Source organism: Ovis aries, chromosome 22 (genome assembly GCF_016772045.2).
Source record: "Ovis aries strain OAR_USU_Benz2616 breed Rambouillet chromosome 22, ARS-UI_Ramb_v3.0, whole genome shotgun sequence".
In the NCBI taxonomy this organism is placed as follows: domain Eukaryota; kingdom Metazoa; phylum Chordata; class Mammalia; order Artiodactyla; family Bovidae; genus Ovis; species Ovis aries.
Window position 1 is genome coordinate 3,611,128 of NC_056075.1, and position 20,356 is coordinate 3,631,483.

Sequence of the window (20,356 nt, forward strand, 5' to 3'; positions counted from 1 at the left end):
ACTCTTTAAAGACAGAATGAAATAGAGCACCCATAGTTCCCTTAACATGGAGCTTGAAGAAACTCCTTCTAAAGTATAGGATCTAGTTCTTTCGCAAGAAACTAGTAACATTTTCCGTCAATTCTCCTTGTTCTGTTGAATGGTTAAATACATCATTTCAGTTATCCTGGATTGATAATCTAATTAGGATATCAACACCTTCATTCTCTGACAAAAATTTGGAAATAAAATATTTATTAAGAGCTGCCAATAAAATGGGAGAAGGTAATGGTACCCCACTCCTGTACTCTTGCCTGGAAAATCCCATGGACGGAGGAGCCTAGTAGACTGTAGTCCATGGGGTCTCTAGGAGTCGGACACGACTGAACAACTTCACTTTCACTTTTCACTTTCATGCATTGGAGAAGGCAATGGCAACCCACTCCAGTGTTCTTGCCTGGAGAATCCCAGGGACGGGGGAGCCTGGTGGGCTGCCGTCTATGGGGTCACACAGGGTCGGACATGACTGAAGCAACTTAGCAGCAGCCAATAAAATAATCTCAAGGATTTTTAAGGCTTAAGACTTTAGACCTAAAGGTAAATAACTAGTAGACACTATAATTCAAGAAATTCATTTTTAATTTAAACTATTATATAGTTGTCAAATTTGAAACTTTATATATTTGAGTTGAAAATAATTATCTTTAAACAAAATAAGGCCCTTTGAGTTTAAGAAAGTTCAATACTACAAAAAATGCTTCTCAAGATTATAACATAAAGCCTTGCTCAAGTATCTTTATTTTATATATTTGATGCTGAATTGACTAAACATATTTGCTCTACTTAAATGTATAGAATTTTCCCTATAATTACATTATTTGACTCACTTGAACTTTATTGTAATAGCAAGTACTGCAGAATTTTTCAGTAAAGATTATTTTTACTCAAGATTTAAGATAGTTGTTTATAAAGTCTGTGAATGTATATCTTTACAAATGTCTTTGATCCACAGTTGGTGTACTGAATTACCAACATAATAGGGAATTTCAAAATCTTCTCTGTTCCAATCTTAACTCCATTTATCTTTTGACATAATATCACAAATATTTTTACTCTTAAAAATGGAATAATATTTTCTCAGGCATCATGGTCAATTAGATAAACAGAAAAGAGATGATCAAGGAGTAAAAACAGGAAGAGTTTTTTTTTTTTTTTAAACAGGCTACAAAAAAATGAGCTGAGTCAGTAACATAATGATGTTTCATTTCTCCATTAGAATGTTGGTATTTAAGATTTCTTACCAGCCACAAATTAGGAGTGCTTCTGTTCGAGGGTTCCCTGGCGACTCAGATGGTAAAGAATCTGCCTATAATGCAAGATACCCAGATTCTATCCTGGGTCAAGAAGATGCCCTGGAGAAGGGAATGGCACCCACTCCAGTATTCTGTCTGGAAAATTCCATGGACAGAGGAGCCTGGTGGATAATAGTCCATGGGGACACAAAGGGTTGGACACTACTGAATACTTTTTTCACTTTCATCTTGAATATTTCACAGTCTTCCTTTGAAATTTAATTTTAAAATATAAATTTATTAAATTCAATAAAAGTGAAATAAAACATGAATGTATTAAATTATACACTGGTAGTATGAAATTTTCTGTGTCCAAATTTTAACTTGAGGCAATTATTTGAAAAGTTCAGATCTTTTCTAAATCTTCATGCAACTCACAGGGAATATTCTCAAAGGATTCTCAAGTATTTCCTAGTTGGTAAATAAAGCAAATAGTTTGAGACTGGCTTGGAATTCCATGCCAGATGCACTTAGTTGAAGAGAATATGAACACGTCAGTGATTATTATTTGATACTATTAAGATAGCCATTTGGGGTATGCACTTTATTGAATTCATGTGAAAGGCTGTACTTCTATGTAATGTACTTTTTGCATAAAAACAGATGTATTTTGCACATTGTATTTGCTATTATTTCATGTGGTTAAGGGCTTCCCAGGTGGCAATAGTGGTAAAGAATCCACTTGCCAATGCAAGAGGGGTGGGTTTGATCCCTGGATCTGGAAGATCTCCTGGAGGAGGGCATGGCAACCCACTCCAGTATTCTTGCCTTAAGAATCCCATAAACAGAAGAGCTGAGCCAGCTACAGTCCAGAGGATAACAAAGAATTGGACACAACTGAGGTAATTTAGCAAACACACACATGTGGTTAAAACCTAAAGACACATCTTTTTACGTGCCTTTGTATGGTTACTCAGGCATATTCACTGTACAGCTCTCTATCAACATAAATAATTGGTTTCTCCAGGTATTAGAGGTAAATTTTCTAGAGCTTTAGAAGGTATAGTATGGGCTCTAATTCCCTTCAGGATATTAGGTGTGTTTACAAAGGATAAGAAATTGTTCAGACCAACCAGAGATGGGTATCATAATGTCTCTATAAGCATCACTGAGATAGCGAAGATTTAATTAGCTGCCTCAGAGCCCAAAGTATTAACAGCTGCAAAGGAGCTCATCTTTTCCTCTGAAACAGACCTTAATCACTGTGCCATGAAAACTCGCATTGAACAAGTGTCAGTAACAGTGCTAAGATGAAATTCCTTCACAGAGATTCATGGCCACCAAGACTAAATTTAGGTAGCTGTATTAATTTTCTACAAATTTCCAGAAACTTAGCAGCTTAAAAATAGATTTATTATTTCAGAATTCTATAGGAAAGAATGCAGTATGAGTCCCATTGGGCTAAAATCAAAATGTCAGTGGGACTCTGTACCTTTCTGGAGAGACTAGCTGAGTATCCATATCCTTGCCTTATGGGAATTCCTTCCTTCATCTTCAAAGCCAGCAAGTCCTTCTCACATTGCAATACTTTGATCTCTTCTCTGACCCACTCTTTTTTTTTTTTTTTTAATTTTTACTTTATTTTGCTTTACAATACTGTATTGGTTTTGGCATTCATCTGGCACACTCTTATACTGTTTATGGCTCCTCCAATTACACTGGGCCCACCACCGACAATTTCACTGTCTTAAGATCAGCTGATAAGCAGCCCTTAATTCTCTTGCTTCATAGAACACATTTGCAGGTTTCAGGAATTAGGATATGGGCATTTTGGGGAGCTATTATTCTATCTACCATGTAGAGGAGTTCAGAATCGTAGGGGGGGAAAAAAAAGAGAGAGAGAGAGAGAGAGATATCACAGTGCCGAATTACCAGAGTGGTTTGTGACCAGTACAGTTAAGAATTGTTTTGTATAGCCATGATTGAAAATGACTCAGACAGGCTCAAAAAAATAGAATTTCTTAGCTTCCTTATCTAAGTTTTCAAGTGGAGGATGAATATAGCTACAACTGAATAAAGGAATTCAAACTGTACACTTCATGATCAGGTTTCTCCTTTATCTCTAACTTCTACCTCCCTAGCACTGTCTCCTTTTTTAGAAAAGCTTTCTTTGAAATTTGCAGATTGTTTTGCCCCAGCGAACTAACAAGAGGAGTACTGGTTTGGCCACCTCATGTGAAGAGCTGACGCATTGGAAAAGACTCTGATGCTGGGAGGGATTGGGGGCAGGAGGAGAAGGGGACAGCAGTGCATGAGATGGCTGGATGGCATCACCGACTCGATGGACGTGAGTCTGAGTGAACTCCGGGAGTTGGTGATGGAAAGGGAGGCCTGGCATGCTGCAATTCATGGGGTTGCAAAGAGTCGGACACCACTGAGCAACTAATTGAACTGAACTGAACTGGGAGGGAATTGGTGAACAGAGGATAAGCTCATTTGTGGCAAGTGGCTTCCTTTTTTTTTTTTTTTTTTTTTGGCTTTTCACGCCAAGGGCAGTACTATCTCCTCTCCAAAGCTTTTTTTTTTTTTTTTATAAAGATTATCGACCTTTATCAGATATTATAAACAAAGGGGGAAAAAACATGTGATTCGGGTTAAAACTGGAAAGCAATGTGAAAAATTATCTGTTCTAACATTCTCTGGAAAATTCAGAACTTGTGCTTGAATTAATAGTAGTAGCTTAGCTGGAACTTAGTTTTTTTTTTTTTTTCCCGTTTTTATTTATCTATTTTTTTATTTTACAATCTTTAATTCTTACATGCGTTCCCAAACATGACCCCCCCTCCCACCTCCCTCCCCACAACATCTCTCTGGGTCATCCCCATGCACCAGCCCCAAGCATGCTGCACCCTACGTCAGACATAGACTGGCGATTCAATTCTTACATGATAGTATACATGTTAGAATGCCATTCTCCCAAATCATCCCACCCTCTCCCTCTCCCTCTGAGTCCAAAAGTCCGTTATACACATCTGTGTCTTTTTTCCTGTCTTGCATACAGGGTCGTCATTGCCATCTTCCTAAATTCCATATATATGTGTTAGTATACTGTATTGGTGTTTTTCTTTCTGGCTTACTTCACTCTGTATAATTGGCTCCAGTTTCATCCATCTTATCAGAACTGATTCAAATGAATTATTTTTAACGGCTGAGTAATACTCCATTGTGTATATGTACCACGGCTTTCTTATCCATTCATCTGCTGATGGACATCTAGGTTGTTTCCATGTCCTGGCTATTATAAATAGTGCTGCGATGAACATTGGGGTACATGTGTCTCTTTCAATTCTGGTTTCCTCGGTGTGTATGCCCAGCAGTGGGATTGCTGGGTCATAAGGTAGTTCTATTTGCAATTTTTAAGGAATCTCCACACTGTTCTCCATAGTGGCTGTACTAGTTTGCATTCCCACCAACAGTGTAGGAGGGTTCCCTTTTCTCCACACCCTCTCCAGCATTTATTGCTTGCAGATTTTTGGATCGCAGCCATTCTGACTGGTGTGAAGTGGTACCTCATTGTGGTTTTGATTTGCATTTCTCTAATAATGAGTGATGTTGAGCATCTTTTCATGTGTTTGTTAGCCATCCGTATGTCTTCTTTGGAGAAATGTCTATTTAGTTCTTTGGCCCATTTTTTGATTGGGTCTTTTATTTTTCTGGAATTGAGCTGCATAAGTTGCTTGTATATTTTTGAGATTAGTTGTTTGTCAGTTGCTTCATTTGCTATTATTTTCTCCCATTCAGAAGGCTGTCTTTTCACCTTGCTTATATTTTCCTTTGTTGTGCAGAAGCTTTTAATTTTAATTAGATCCCATTTGTTTATTTTTGCTTTTATTTCCAGAATTCTGGGAGGTGGATCATAGAGGATCCTGCTGTGATTTATTTCTGAGAGTGTTTTGCCTATATTCTCCTCTAGGAGTTTTATAGTTTCTGATCTTACATTTAGATCTTTAATCCATTTTGAGTTTATTTTTGTGTGCGGTGTTAGAAAGTGATCTAGTTTCATTCTTTTACAAGTGGTTGACCAGTTTTCCCAGCACCACTTGTTAAAGAGATTGTCTTTACTCCATTGTATATTCTTGCCTCCTTTGTCAAAGATAAGGTGTCCATATGTGTGTGGATTTATCTCTGGGCTTTCTATTTTGTTCCATTGATCTATATGTCTGTCTTTGTGCCAGTACCATACTGTCTTGATGACTGTGGCTTTGTAGTAGAGCCTGAAGTCAGGCAAGTTGATTCCTCCAGTTCCATTCTTCTTTCTCAAGATTGCTTTGGCTATTCGAGGTTTTTTGTATTTCCATACAAATCTTGAAATTATTTGTTCTAGTTCTGTGAAAAATGTGGCTGGTAGCTTGACAGGGATTGCATTGAATTTGTAAATTGCTTTGGGTAGTATACTCATTTTCACTATATTGATTCTTCCAATCCATGAACATGGTATATTTCTCCATCTATTAGTGTCCTCTTTGATTTCTTTCATCAGTGTTTTATAGTTTTCTATATATAGAAAACTATAGTTTAGTTTCTTTAGTTTCTTTAGGTAGATATATTCCTAAGTATTTTATTCTTTTCGTTGCAATGGTAAATGGAATTGTTTCCTTAATTTCTTTTTCTACTTTCTCATTATTTGTGTATAGGAATGCAAGGGATTTCTGTGTGTTGATTTTATATCCTGCAACTTTACTATATTCATTGATGATCTCTACGCCAACATTCTTGAAAGGAAGTTGGAAACATTAGCTATCACTGCCTTTGCTCATAAGATGTATGGAAGCTGGAGAGACCCACAGAAAATATTCATATGTACCTCTTCTATCATTAATCATCTAGCTTGTAGTAAAGATAATTCTTAGTCTTCAAACAGTATCCTAAAACCAATTAGCTCACATATTTCTTAATTTTCCCCTTAAGGATTTTTAATGTTTTACCTATTATTAGCCGCTGAATATTCTTTGGATAGCTGCCGCACCAAATATTTTTTCTAATTCTTCCTGCCTCTACACCATACCTGTCATTTCATAAGCTTATAAATTTAGAGTAATAGACTTGCATCTATTTTTCTCATGTAAAATAAGCTCTGATATAGTCATTTTTATCTAAAAGTTTGTGCTGGCCTGATTGTCTCACTTTTATCCTTCTCTTTTGACAGCAAGTTCCTAACTTACATTGGTTTCTTGGCCCACATTTATAGTGCTTTATTCTGAAATTGTTGTTCAGTCACTAAGTTGTGTCTGACTTTTTGTGACCATGTGGGTCGCAGCATGCTAGATGCCTCTGTCCTCTGCTGTCTCCTGGAATTTGCTCAAATTTATGTACATTGAGTCAGTGATGCTACCTAACCATGTCATATTCTGCTGGCCACTTCTCCTGTTGCCTTCAATCTTTCCCAGCATCATAGTGTTTTTCAGTGAGTTGGCCTTCAAATCACGTGGCCAAAGTATTGGAGCTACAGCTTCATCATCAGGCCTTCTAATGAATATTCAGGGTTTATTTCCTTTAGTATTGACTGGTCTGATCTCCTTGCCGTCCAAGGGACTCTCAGTCTTCTCCAGCACTACAGTTTGAAATAATCAGTTCTTCAGTGCTCTGCCTCCTTTATGGTCCAACTCTCACATTATACATGATGACTGGAAAAAAACATAGCTTTTACTATGTGGACCTTTGTCAGCAAAGCAATGTCTCTACTTTGTAACACACTGTCTGAGTTTGTCATAGCTTTTCATCCAAGGAGCAAGTATCTCTGAATTTTATAGCTGCAATCACTCTCCGCAGTGATTTTGGAGCCTAAGAAAATAAAATCTGTCACTTCTTCCACTTTATTCTTAGATAATTATTGCTTTATTTTACTTTGTTGTCTAATACCTTCAGCGTTTCTAGAATGACTAACCTCTGGTAGAAACAATTTGGGAAATCTGATGTTCACCAACAAAGGAGACAAAATTATGGCTATGTTTTTTCACGTCGTGTTCCTATTTTTTTTATATACTAAACTTGAGGTAGTACTGATGTGTCTTGAAGCTGTTTACACATGTAAACTAGCTTTCCAGGAAGCCACACACCTTGATTTTAAGCAGTAAAGAGCTATGCACATGTAGACAAAGCATTGAGATAAGATTCCGGAGCCAGATTGCCTAAATTTGAATGTTAGCTCTAATATTTAGCTGTACAGTATTAGACAAATTATTTCTGTTTCCATTTGCTCATATACCAAGTAGTATTTTTGAAAGGATTAAATGAATTGACATTTGTTACGCACAATATAGTATGCACTAAAAATCTTACTGTTTTACAAAAGTTTATAAAATATGAAATAACTGCCTATGTATTATTTACCAAATTGAATCAATATGCATGATATTTCATAACTACATTCACCTATATATTCACATTTTTCCTCACTTTTTTTCTTTTTCACCTTTCAAAAAAATTTTTTCTTACCTTTGTTTCTAGTCTTCTGGACTATTAATACATTGACAAGGGGATATCAGGAGAATCACATTTTAAAAGCATTTGTGCTTACAAAAGGGCTTAGACAGTGAAGGGTACCAAGGGAAATGATTATTCATAGTTGCATCTATAGAGGAAATGTAGGTTCCTAATGTGAGACCAAAAAAAGTCCAATCAGCAAATGGAAATTTGTTTGCCTGATAAAACCTATTAATTGATATTTTCCCTACTTCCTCATACATGTTTCTAGAACACTGTTCATTAAAATTTGGCTTTTAAAAGTAGGTCCAAGTGACTCTCTTTTCAGAATGTGAAAATAACTGATTAGATCAATAAGAAAATAAGTAATTTTTTATTGCAATGAGGAGAGATTAGCAATTGATTTTTTTTTTCTTTTTCAGTACACATTTTAGAGCAGATTGAGACAGACAGATTGAGAATGACAAGAGAAAGGAAGATAGAAAAATAGAGAAAGAGACAGGGGCTGGGAGGCTGATTCTCTTGTGCTTAAGACTTCCAGCTGCTCTGAGCAGTGAATAATTCACTAGGGAATTACAGCCTCCATAGTTCACTGCTCATATTACTAGGCTGGGACCAAATATGATGCAGTTTTATGAATGAGATTACTCACCTGTTACTGGAATAAATATCCTGAAAGGCTTAAGAAAGCAAGAAAAATGTGAGAGGACACATTTTTATTATTACATTCAATACATTGTATTTAATGCATATTTTGTTCAGAAACACAAATCAAGTGACAGGAAAGGGAAACTGAATACAAGAAGAAGGTTTTAGAAACCAGTAAGAACGGCATCAATGGTTCAGTTCAAGACCAATCAATCTAAGAAGGATGAAGTTAGGAAAAAGAATCATCCATAACACAGCTACAAAAGTCTCATAATGTGCAGTATTGCATTTAATAAGAAAATGATCTTAACAGCATCATCTTCAGTCATACCTAGGAGAGTGCTTGGAAGGGTGGATTACAAAGTCCTCAGTAAATACTACACTTTTGATTCTCTTCATAAGAAATTATGACCCAAACCTGAAGACAGATAAGTAGATAATAGATGGACAATAGAGAGAGAGAAGATGGATTTACATAAATTAAACACTTAATATGTGTTCATGCCTCATTTGATCAAGTTTATGAAATGTAATTCTTTTACTGATACATGTATTTATTTAAAATGCTGTCCAAAAGTGTTTAATTGATTAATTTATAAGTTTAATTTTTCTGGAAACAATAGTTACATATTTTCTTTAATTCCTTTTCTAAAATATTCATAATTTTTGTTGTATTGATTTTTAGGACATCCTAGTTTAGCTGCTCATTATCATGATCATTAATATTATGGGTTTTCCCTAAGTAAAACTTTCTTCTTTAACATAAAAATTAGAATGTATAAATATACTTAATAAGTCAATGATTTTGTCATAATGTCAGTATCTGTTAACAAAATCCTGAAAGATGGCAAATTAAAAAAAAAAAATGTGTAGTCTTTTGCTAGTGAAGAGATGATTAGGTTTGGAGGGCTTTTTATATTAATTTAAAATTATTAGCTACATAAAGTATATATGAAAGCTACATATGTGTTAGACCTCATTGTTGTAAATCAGGTCCCTTCTTGATGTTTGTATCAGTCTTTATCAAAAATAGGGAAAAATTAATCCATGGAAAGTTAAGCACATCCCTTTAACTATTTTGCTAAGTGAAGCAATTTTGCAAATGTATAATTTCCAACAGAGATCTTTCTTTTAAATTCCCAGGGTACTTTGTGTATTACACTTTAAGTAATCTTTCTTCTTTCTTTGGTAGTTACTTATGTATTTTAAAATCCAAGTATATTGAATAATAGCTAACAGCATAGTACGTTATATAATAGTAGCTCAGAGTTCATGTGAAATAAATCTTACTTGTTAATTGTACTAAAAAATGGTTGGTACATGGTATACCAAGTTGTACAAACCACGAAGAGCTCATGTAAATACCTAGTTCTATACAATTGTTTTTATGGAAAATTTGAAACATATAGCAATAGAAATCTATTAATATTTTGCGTAGGAAAATTTATACAAACAAAACTGACCCTTGTTTTAAAGGTAAGCATCAGGGAAACCTGTTATCTTTTCTATGTTACAGATTAATGAATAATTTATCTTAAAAAAGCAGAATTGGAAAGACCGTATCTATTCTTATATGAAGGCAATACAATGTAGAAAATAACATCTTTATAATGTACAGCAAGATAAAATTATTGTAGATAATAAAATAAAAGTTTCCCTCTGTTATAACAAGTAAAATTTGCCTTGGAATGCACCATCCCAAGTCTGGGTACTGTGCTCTCTTGGTAATATTACATCTAACCTATATTTTGTTTGTCTTTTAAGAAGGAAAGTTTGCTACAGTGTTAAGAGCCAAGAAACACTTTAAAGCTCTGACACGACGGCTCACATATGAACCAAGTATTCTCACAAGTGCTTCCTCATCATTTAAAAACTTAAATACCGTGCTTACCATTGGAAAAAAATGTTTTTATAAAATACGACTGAAGACCTAGCTTTGTTTAAGAAATAGACAAATAATTTTAAGCTAAGGACCAAACATTTAGCTTTGTTGCTTGGAAGATTTTATTATTTATATTCTATTAAAATATTAATACTACATTTTGTCCTGCTTACTAATCAGAAGCTACTATTTTTTTATTATTAACATATTTGAAATATTTAATCCATTTTAAATGGGGCCTCGATTTTTTAGTGTTGTTTCAAATTTTATTTGAAGAATTCATTAATGAAGATATTGCTTTCCCAAGAACAAAATTAAAATCTTTGTTTTGACTTAGTTTGTAATCATTAGTCTGTAGAATAGTTAAGAAAAGTCAATAAGATCAAAATGCTCACTACTAAAAGGTCATGCAAGAATATGGCCTACCTTCTTCTCTGAGTAATTAAAGCTATAACTGGGAGAATCTCTGGCAAATAAAACAGAACATGATTCAGATACTATAAGTCAGAATATAACTCTTCTGCCCCTTGCAGAAAGAAAACATTTCTTTAAAAAATAAGGACAGAGAATGAGCTTAAATAAAAGCTAAAGAGAATCTTCTTCCATAAATAGTGCCTTTTTGTGATGAAAGCTGAGAAACCAAGGGAAAGAATTCTTTTGAGGTCTAATTTTCTTATAGTATCATAGCTTAAAGTAATGCAAATCTTGAGGGATAACATACCTGTAATTTGCCTAAATTAAATAAAAACTGGATTCATCTATAAAAATAGTAAGTAAATATTTTTTATGTGTAACCTTGTCTGCAGAATTTTATACAATGTCAGATTTAATCTTGAGTTAAGCATCCAGGTGAAAAGAAAATATGAAAATTCCAACTATTAAGAAATAGCTATCTTCTAATGTGGGGCTTCCCTGGTGGCTTAGCAGTAAAGTATCTGCCTGCAATGCAGGAGTTCAGTTCAGTTCAGGTGCTCAGTCATGTCTAGCTCTAGGTGAGTGATCACACCATCATGACTGTCTGGATCATGAAGATAATTTTTTTTTACAGTTATTCTGTGTATTCTTACCACCGCTTCTTAATATCTTCTGCTTCTGTTAGACCCATATCATTTCTGTTCTTTATTGAGCCCATCTTTGCATGAAGTCTTCCCTTGGTATCTCTAATTTTCTTGACGAGAACTCTAGTCTAGATCTCTAATCTCCCATTCTATTGTTTTCCTCTATTTCTTTGCACTGATCACTGAGGAAGGCTTTCTGATCTCTCCTTGCTCTTCTTTGGAACTCTGCATTCAAATGGGTATATCTTTCCTTCTCTCCTTTGCTTTTTGTTTCTCTTCTTTTCACAGCTATTTGTAAGGCCTCCTCAGATAGCCATTTTGCTTTTTTGCATTTCTCTTTCTTGGGGATGGTCTTGATCCCTGTCTTCTGTACAGTGTCACAAACCTCCATCCATAGTTCATCAGGCACTCTGTCTATCAGATCTAGTCCCTTAAATCTATTTCTTACTTCCACTGTATATTGTAAGGGATTTGACTTAAGAAATACCTGAATGGTCTAGTAGAAGCAATTTAGCACAGTTAAATGACTGTAATATTCTCTTTTAATTTTTTTATTTCCATGTAAATCTTGATAGTTACATATTTTTCTAAATGTCTATATAGAGTACTGTAGTAAAAAAAAGAATAACAATGCTTCTAATCCTGGTTAAATTTCTATTCCACTAATTTTCCTGTAATTTCCAAGAGGGAATTCCAAAGCCAAATGTGTTAGTTAGGTGGGAAGAAAAAAATCACCATGCTGATTAAGTGAAGTAGCATTACAAGGGGTTGGAGGAGCTAACAAAGAACGTTGTCCTTTTTATTCTGGCTGTGGTGGGAAAGCAAGTGCAGGTGCTCTAAACTACAAAATGCAAGCAGTTTGGGGAAGGAAGTACGATAGCTTTGATTTGAATACTCAGAAAGGAGATATAGAGAACATAATCACCCCTTTGGATGAAAAGTTTGCAACAGAACAAAGATGTTAGATGTTTTGACAACAGTTTCCCATGTTTAGGTTGTATTAGGTTGACAAAAGCCTTTGTCATGGGGTTTAAAATTTCAGACAAATGTGAGTTAAACAGGAGTTACCGTAAAGTATGATTGAAAGTTGAACTTCCCTTGTGGTTCAGATGGTAAAGAATCTGCCTGTAATGCAGAAGACCCAGGTTTGATCCCTGCGGTAGAAAGATCCACTGGAGAAGGGAATGGCAACCCACTCTAGTATTCTTACCTGGAAAGTCCCATGGACAGAGGAGCCTGGTGGGCTACATAGTTCATGGTTTGCAGAGTCAGACTGATCAACTAACACTTTCCACTTTTTCATGACTAAAAGTGGACTCAGTGGTGAGTTATCTAACTATTGCTAAGAAATAATGACTCAAGATAACAAAAATCACTAATTTTGACTAACTTTGACCATGGAATACCTCACTTAAAAATCGATTGAAATATTACTTCCATTCCATCTATTTTTTAAAATTCATTCTTAATGAGACTTGTCACCTTTCAAGCATGCTCACTATAAAAGCAGTAGTCAATGCTTTTGACAAAGGAAAATCAAGAGCTTTTGTTCTTCCTTCTAGTGGCAAGCTCAGAGTTGGCATTGCCACCAAAGTCAATACCAAGGGAAGTCATTTGTTTGCTTCACATGACCTCTGCATAACTGTCATAACTTATATGTGGAGATGTTTTGAAAGAAAAAAGAAAAAAAAGGGTGTAACAAGTCATGGATGAAAAAATGGAAGGAAATTGAAGTTGATGTTTCTTATAAAATTTAACATGGTTCATCACAGTAAATGATAGTAAAATTATATTTTAGTAAAACTGTTTTTACAGAATTTAGTAAAACCATCTTTTATAGAATTCCCCTTCTATGATATTTTTTATATTATTGGTCAGGCTTTTTGTTATTTTAATCACTAAGTCATGTCCAACTCTTTGCAACCCCATGGACTATATCCCACCTGGCTCCCCTTCCATGGGGTGTTCCAGACAAGAATACTGGTTGACATTTCATTCTCCAAGGGATCTCCTAGAACTAGTGATGGAACTTGCATCTCCTATGTTGACAGGCAAATTCTGTTGGTCAGTTCAGTTATCACTTTATTTATTTTTGTTAATTAAGCTTACATGTGCATATGGAAAGGCAATTATGTGCCATGTACTGGCCTTACACCTTGTAATCACTGACAATGACATTCTCAAATATCTCGAAAATAATGTTTGAAATAAAAATATTGTAGTCACTTCATTCATTTTTGTATTTATAATAGTGGCTGAATGCAATCTTTTTATTATTTCATATACAAATGAGTACTATATTTAATTATACATTTGAGATAAAATCCATGTTGATTTGAAGCTGGCATTCCTTATCTTATTTGTCACCTGCATAGTCATTCTATGTTATAAACTAAAATCCTCTCTGATCTCTTACCAATATGGTTACTGCATGTGATTCTCTATTTTGGATTCTTATTTTCTTGAACACTGGGTATTTAGTTTTTATATTTTAAAGAGTTGTAGATGTGGTAACACTCAGCTTTCTTTTACGTAACTACAAATAAACAGTATGTGCTTCTGTTTTCAGTCCATATTGCTACTTATATACATATGTTTTTATGGAAGGAATCATCATGTTCTCATTCTAGCACAGGACTCCTGGATATATATTTTCCCCTATATAAAGACCCTGTTCCAGCTAACTAATTAACCCTATTGCTGTCGAAGAAACCAAGGCATTCTTCTTTGAAAATCATGACTCTTGTCTGGAATGATCTTTTTGTCTATACAGATCACCAAAAGGCCAGCCCATCACCTCTCAGGTTTGGCACTTTATTCTCTGAAAGCACAAAGGAATGTTTTCCTTTTTGGAATTCTCAAAACACTTGTCTGGGTCTTGGTACACATGTCCTGTAGGCTTGCCGCCATCTCTGTTATCTCTGGTTCTTGCTGAAACATTGATAAGCACCTAGAGAACCTCCCATTTTGCAAATTCACAAAAACTCTTCCTTGTACAGTTGTAGCCCTCTCTCAGGTTGTTTCAATTTTAATTACATTAACCTTTATAAATGCTGTTAATAAATACTGCATACAAAAACTAATAACATGTAGATAAACTGTCCTTAAAACATTTTCCCTTACTTAAACATGCATAGCATTTCAAAACTCTTGAATGGAGAGTTGCATGTTTTTCGTGTCTATTAACTGCCAGGAAGGGAAGGTATATGAAGTGTTCTGTATGGGAAGAAAGCAATTTGAGAGTTTTGATACTTTGAAGGCAAGAGGACTACTCTAATAACAGTATGGGTGTGTTAGTTGCTCAGTCATATCAGACTCTTTGCGACTCCATGGACTGTATGTAGCCCACCAGGCTTCTCTGTCCTTGGAGTTCTCCAGGCAAGAACACTGGAGTGGCTTGCATTTCTTTCTCCAGGGCATCTTGCTGACTCAGTGATTGAACCCCAGACTCTTGCATTGCAGTCAGATTCTTAACATTCCGAGGCACCATCACAAATAGATATATTAACAGTAATGTAATGTAATAATATAGCATTTTAAAGAGATTTTGATGACTGAAGGAATACATTTTGTATGGATTCTTTTCTGCTTTCCAAGTGAGTCATGTTCACATTTCTTTGAGCATTGGTGGTGTTGGTTACTGTGGAACAGTTCTTTCTCTCTAGAGAATGTTTGAAAGTATGAGGGGAAGATTTATGTTTGTTTTTATATTTTGATTATTAATGTAAATAAGGAAAGTTTTGCACTTAAGTAGTCAGGAACTAGGGTTGCATACCAAGAAGAATCACTCTACCCAACATTCTAGTAATGGCCCATTGAGAGTCTGATTCGTGACTATTATACATTCTTATAAGTCTTCAGTTGACTATATATATATCTCACATGTAGAAAGGTAATAAGACTCTATTTACCACATATCTTCGCTCTAGTAAATTTTGCTTTCCTAGTTGAAAAGTCGGTTGCTTCATTTATTGTTGCAATTTCAAGCAGTACTTTTTAAAAAAAAATTATTGAAGTATAGTTGATGTACCATATTATGTTCATTTCAGGTGAATAACGCAGTGGTTCAACATTTAAATACATTATGAAATAATCACCACAATAATTCTAGTAACCATTAGTCACTATACAAAGTTATCACAGTAGTGTTGACCTCATGCTACATAGTATATACCTGTAAGCTATTTTATAAATGAAATTGTGTACCTCTTAATACTCTTCATCTATTTTACTCAACTTCTCACTGCACATTCCTTCCCCTCTTTATCTATGAGTCTGTTTATGTTTTGTTTTCTCATTTATTTTGTTATTTTTAAATTCCAGTGTAAGTTAAACTGTATAGTATTTGTCTTTTCTGTCTGACTTATTTCACTTTAGCAAAATACCTTCTAGGTCCATCTGTATCACAAATGGCAAGATTTCTTTCTTTTTGCTTTAATGACCAAGCATTATTTTATTGTATATATTTATATATATACACTACTTCTTTTTCCATTCATATGTTGGTGGACACAGGTTACATTCACACCTTGGCTACTGCAAATATTGCTGCACTGAAAAAGGGGGTGTACATGTATCTTTATAAATTAATTTTTTGATTCCTTCAGCTAAATACTTAGAAGTGAAACTAGCAAATTGTAGGTAATTCTTCTTTTAGTCCTTGGAAGTACTTCCATAGTGGCAGTACCAATGTACATTTCCACCGACAGTGCAGGAAGATTCCCCTTGCTTCACATCCTCACCAACATTTGTTTTTTGTTATAATTTTGATGATAGTATTTCTGACAGGTGTGTGGTGATATCTCATTTTGGTTTTGATTCGCAATCTCCAAATAGTTGTGTCTATCATGTTTTTTTTTTAAATTTATTTATTTTAGTTGGAGGCTAATTACTTTACAATATCGTAGTGGGTTTTGCCATACTTTGATATGAATCAGCCATGGATTTACATGTGTTCCCCCTCCTGTTGACCATCAGTGTGTTTCTCTTGGAAAACTATCTATTCAGATTATTGGCCTAATTCTTTTTAATAAGATTATACTTTTGCTATTGAGTTGTATGTGCTGTTTATATGCTTTGGATATTAACCCCTTACTGGATATATCATTTACAAATATATTCTCCCATTCAGTATTATGCCTTTTCATTTTCTTGATGTTTTCCTTTATTGCACTAAAGTTTTTCATTTGATGTAATCTTACTGGTTTATTTTAGCTTTTGTTGCCTTTGCCTGAGAAAATGGATCCAAAAAATATTACCAAGACCAATGTCAAAGAGTTTACTGCCTATGTTTTCTTCTAAGAATTTTATGGTTATAGTTGTTACATTTAAGCCTTTATTCAATTTTGAAGTTTTTTTGTATATGGTATAAGAAAGTGGTCCAGTTTCTTTCTTTCTTTTTTTTTTTTTACATGTAGCTGTCCAGTTTTTCTACATGGTTTATTGAAAAGGCAGTCTTTATCTTAGTATTATTTACTTCATCATAGATTAACTGAGCATGAAAGCATAGATTTGTTTCCAGGCTCATTGTTCTGTTCTATTGATCTTTGTGCCTGCTTTTGTGCCAATACCATATTGTTTTCATTACTCTGGCTTTATAGTATAGTTTGAAATCGGGAAGCCTGGTACCTCTAGCTTTCTTCTTTTTTCTCAAGATTGCTTTGATAATTTGGGGTGTTTTGTGGTTCCATATAAATTTTAAAATTCCTTGTTCTAGTATGTGAAAAATGTCTTTGATACTTTGAGGAGGATTGAATTGAATCTATACGCTGCTTTGGATAGTAGGGACATTTTAACAATAATAATTCTTCTAGTCTATGGACACAAGATATTTTATATTTGTGTTGTCTTAAATTTCTTTCATTAACATCCTATAATTTTCAGAGCACAGGTCTTTTACCTCCTTGGTTGAGCTTTTTCCTAGATATTTTATTCTTTTGTGATGCAATTGTACATGAAATTGTTTTATTAATTTCTCAGTTTGGTAGATCATTATTCTCTGTGTTTAACACTCTACACAAAATGGTGAAAGACATAATTTCCCTTATTTCACATACTCAGAAATTGAAATTCTTGAGTTGATGCCTGACATTAGGGTTGGGGTCAGAGTAGCAAGGAGAGTCAGATTATTTTAATTAAAATGAGAAATGAGTAGTTTTTGAGCTCTGTCATTTAAGAGTTGTATAATCTGGAATTAATCTATCTATTTCTCTACAAATATAAAAGATTAAGAATATGGGCCTTATGTATTTCTCATGATTCTGTAAGGAGAAAATGAGATTATTATGAGCTTATTTAACTTCAGTGATTTTTAAGGATTGATTTAATTATCATGTTTCCACCAAAGATGGCACTTCTCCTGCCAGCTTGCCTGAGGTCTTTGACGTTAAATAATACAACTTTATATTTAGGGACGTTATTGTAGATTTTCTTAAATTTTTAAGCAAATACAAGTTTTGTGGGTTTTTTTCCTTTTTGCCAACTTTACCAACAATATATATATTCCCCTGAGATATTTTAAAAACTCAGCAAGTGAAATATATATATTTTTAAACTTTTTAAACATTTTTGTTGAGATAATATTGGCTTATAACATTATATAAATTTCATGTGTACAACATTATATTTCTACTTCTGCATACTCTTCAGTGACCCCACCACCAAAACTGTACTTTCCATCTGTCACCATACAATTGATCTCCTTCACTCCCATTACCTTTTCTCTTCTGGCAATCTTTACTCTGTTCTTTGAATTACATAACTCGGTTTTGGTTTCATTTTGTTAGTTAATATGATTTTAATTTTGATTTTTATATTCCACATCTTTCTATATCTTAGGAAAACTTTTTTCTCCCAAGTATTTTTAATGGGGACTCCATATCTGTAACAGTTGTTCTTAAACATTTTACCATGTATCAGAATCAACTGGCATGCTTTTAAAAATGTTTGCAGTGTTCTTCCACCAGAATATCTCAGTCAGTAGATCTCAGGTGAGGTCCAAAAATTTAAAACTAGCAAATTTCCAAGTGATGCTGGTAGGTGCTGGTTGGGAACCACATTTTGAGAACCATTGATCTATAGTTTTCTCTCTGAATCAATATATAACTTAATTTAGGTTGACTTTAATTCTCACTCATTTCAATCCATGTCCTACCTATTGGTGGAACAGCCGCAAAGAGATACCCCACGTCCAAGATAAGAAAAACACAAGTAAGATGGTAGGTGTTGCAAGACAGCAGTCACACTGAAACCATAACCACAGAAAACTAGTCAAACTAATCACACTAGGACCACAGCCTTTTCTAACTCAATGAAACCAAGCTATGCCCTGTGGGGCCACCCAAGATGGGCAGGTCATGGTGGAGAGGTCTGACAGAATGTGGTCCACTGGAGAAGGGAATGGCAAATGACTTCAGTATTCTTGCCTTGAGAACCCCATGAAGAGTATGAAAAAGCAAAATGATAGGATACTGAAAGAGGAACTCCCTAGGTCAGTAGGTGACTAATAAGCTGCTGGAGATCAGCAGAGAAATAACTCCAGAAAGAATGAAGAGATGGAGCCAAAGCAAAAACAATACCCAGTTGTGGATGTAACTTGTGATAGAAGCAAGGTCCGATGCTGTAAAGAGCAATATTGCATAAGAACCTGAATCAAGGCAAATTGGAAGTGGTCAAACTGGAGATGGCAAGAGTGAACATCAAAATTTTAGGAATCAGCAAACTAAAATGGACTGGAATGAGTGAATTTAACTCAGATGACCATTATATCTACTACTGTGGGCAGGAATCCCTCAGAAGAAATGGAGTAGCCATCATGGTCAACAAAAGAGTCCAAAATGCTGTACTTGGATGCAATCTCAAAAACGACAGAATGATCTCTGTTCGTTTCCAAGGCAAACCATCTAATATCACAGTAATCCAAGTTTATGCCCCAACCAGTAACACTGAAGAAGCTGAAGTTGAATGGTTCTATGAAGACCTAACAGGACCTTTTAGAACTAACACCCCCAAAAGATGTCCTTTTCATTACAGAGGACTAGAATGCAAAAGTAGGAAGTCAAGAAACACCTGGAGTAACAGGCAAATTTGGCCTTAGAATACGAAATGAAGCAGGGCAAAGGCTAATAGAGTTTTGCCAAGAGAACACACTGGTCATAGCAAACACCCGCTCCCAACAACACAAGAGAAGACTTTACACATGGACATCATCAGATGGTCAACACTGAAATCAGATTGATTATATTCTCTGCAGCCAAAGATGGAGAAGCTCTATACAGTCAGCAAAAACAAGACCAGGAGCTGATTGTGGCTCATCATGAGCTCCTTATTGCCAAATTCAGACTTAAATTGAAGAAAGTAGAGAAAACCGCTAGACCATTCAGGTATGACCTAAATCAAATCCCTTATGATTATACAGTGGAAGTGAGAAATAGATTTAAGGGCCTAGACCTGATAGAGTGCCTGATGAACTATGGAATGAAGTTCATGACATTGTACAGGAGACAGGGATCAAGACCATCCCCATGGAAAAGAAATGCAAAAAAGCAAAATGGCTGTCTGTGGAGGCCTTACAAATAGCTGTGAAAAGAAGGGAAGCGAAAAGCAAAGGAGAAAAGGAAAGATATAAGCATCTGAATGCAGAGTTCCTGAGAACAGCAAGAAGACAGAAAAAAAGCCTGCCTCAGTGATCAATGCAAAGAAATAGAGGAAAACAACAGAATGGGAAAGACTAGAGATCTCTTCAAGAAAATTAGAGATACCAAGGGAATATTTCATGCAGAGATGGGCTCAATAAAGGACAGAAATGGTAGGGACCTAACAGAAGCAAAATATATTAAGAAAAGGTGGCAAGAATACACAGAAGAACTGTACAAAAAAGATCTTCATGACCAAGATAATCATGATGGTGTGATCAGTCACCTAGAGCCAGACATCCTGGAATGTGAAGTCAGGTGGGCCTTAGAAAGCATCACTATGAACAAAGCTAGTGGAGGTGATGGAATTCCAGCTGGACT